Source organism: Brachypodium distachyon, chromosome 5, assembly GCF_000005505.3.
Source record: "Brachypodium distachyon strain Bd21 chromosome 5, Brachypodium_distachyon_v3.0, whole genome shotgun sequence".
Classification (NCBI taxonomy): domain Eukaryota; kingdom Viridiplantae; phylum Streptophyta; class Magnoliopsida; order Poales; family Poaceae; genus Brachypodium; species Brachypodium distachyon.
Genome location: NC_016135.3, coordinates 8,873,311 through 8,875,599, shown reverse-complemented (window position 1 = coordinate 8,875,599; position 2,289 = coordinate 8,873,311).

Genomic DNA, 2,289 nt, shown 5'->3' with positions numbered 1-2,289 from the left:
CAAATGGGTAGAAGTGGAACCAGTGCGGAAGGTGACCGCCCAAGCGGCCATCAGGTTCTTCAAAGGCATCGTGTGCCGGTTTGGTGTGCCTAACGGCATCATCACCGACAACGGCACACAGTTCACAAGCGCGGTGTTCCAAGCCTACTGCAAGAGCATGGGCACCAAGATCCACGTCGCGTCTATTGCTCACCCGAGGAGCAACGGGCAAGCGGAGAGGGCCAACGCAGAGGTGCTTCGTTGGCTCAAGACGCAAACCTTTGACAAGCTCAAAGGCCACGGGAAGCACTAGATTGAAGAACTCCAGCCCGTGCTGTGGTCGATCAGGACCACACCTAGCCGGGCAACGGGTGAAACTCCTTTCGCCCTTGTCTGCGGGGCAGAAGCGGTGCTGCCCCTCGAGCTCAAGCATGGATCTCCTCCAGTACGCGCGTACAACAACCATAGCCAACACAGCAGCCGGGCTACCGTGCGAGCTGCGCGCTACCATCCCCTCCAGTAAGCGCGTACCTCAAGAGGGTTGACGATCTGAACTTCATCGAAGAACTTCGATGCCGGGCTACCGTGCGAGCTGCGCGCTACCAGCAGGGACTCCGCCGCTACCATGACCGGCGGGTCCGTCCCTGGGAGCTCGAGATCAGAGACCTTGTCTTGCGCCGGATACAAGCAACGAAGGCCGGGAACAAGCTGGCTCCGAAATGGGAGGGGCCCTTCCGGTTAGTGCAGGGGACTAGGCCGAGGGCTGTCCGGCTGGAAACCGAAGAAGGCTTGCCGGTGCAAAACAGTTGGAACCTTGAGCAGTTGCGCAAGTTCTACCCGTGAGGCGGCGGAGCCCGACCCACAGGTGATGCTCCAGTAGCATGCCTCTCAAACTAGTGTAGCCGGACAACCCCCGATTGTAAACCACTAGTTGCTGTGAATAAAGATAAGTGCTTTCTCCTAAATTGCAAGTTGCCTCGATTATTTGTGTATTTTCTCTCCTTCTGTCTCCTGCTTTAGGTGCACAAAAGTCTCTTTCCATCCTTGGTTGTGAGCAAGGGCTGCCGGAGCCTCGAAAACGTAAAAACCCGCTGTCGGATTACTCCGGCACGGGGCCATGTCGTTGCTGGGCTCCCCGCAACGCGCATCACGCAGGAGCTGCGTCCTGTAATAGAAAGGTGCTCACACCCAAGTTGGTATCGACCCTTCTGTGCTCGGGGGCTGGGAGGCAGGAGGGTTACCCATGCTTTATCCATGTTGTGTCTTTTTTCGCATATCTCGAAAAAAATTTGCAGCATCTTGGGCTCGGTGAGAATCTGACATGCAGGGCAAGGATAGAATTGTGCGCACTGTAATGCTCGTGGGTCGCTCACGGGCTGTGTCATTTAGCGGTGTCCGGTTGTGTGTAGCGACCGCACTTCAAGGTCCTCACCGCACTCCGAGGTTCCTGCTGCAGGAGGAAGCCGCCCCGTGTGCCTTGACGACTTGGCACGCATGCTGGCAAGGCCTTTACCGCACTGCAAGCGGTATGACGCCAGGGGTGCCGCGGTGACTCGGCGCGCGTGGTGGCAAGATTCCTCACCGCGCCTATAAAAGAGTGTGGTGGCCGTGGAGCAATTCAGAGCGAAGCCAGGAAGACAGTTGCGAAAGACGAGGGAGCCCGTGGAGGCACAGTGGTGGTCCATGCCATCAGCGCTTAGCACCGATGAGGGCCCTGTCGCCATGCCCCTGCCGCGTCCCTCCACCAGGCAGTTCCGAGGCGAGGGTTGCCGCGGAGACACTGTGGTGGTGCATTCCATTAGTGCTTAGCGCCGATGGGTGCACTGCAGCAGCGTCCTTGCCACATCCCTCTAGAGGGCGTCTCCGAGGCGAGGGCTGGCGTGGAGACACTGTGGTGGCGCCGCCACCCGCGCTTGGCGCCGGCGGCCGCCCCACCACAGCGTTCCTGCCGCATCCCTCCAGCAAGTGCTCTGAGCGCAAGAACAAACAGCTAAGTGCATGATCTTGAACGCTAAACTTTCAGACGCTTAACATTGGCTCGCTCGTGTGGCTCGAGCCCTCCGTGTGGCTAGGGTGTTAGAAGGACGCTTGCGGGGGGAGTGGGCTCCTCGTGTCGCTTGCGGGTCTACCCCGCGAGCACATGCTTGGGAGTAGCTATCCCGCGAGCGGAGGGGCCCTGCGGGTCCGTCCCGGGTCCCTGGTCCGGTTAAGTGTGTGACGTGCGAGTCCCCAGCAACACAAAGCATAACACACGAAGGCCGGGAGATCCACCCCGCGAGTCAATCTCGGGAACAAGAGACAAGCACCAAG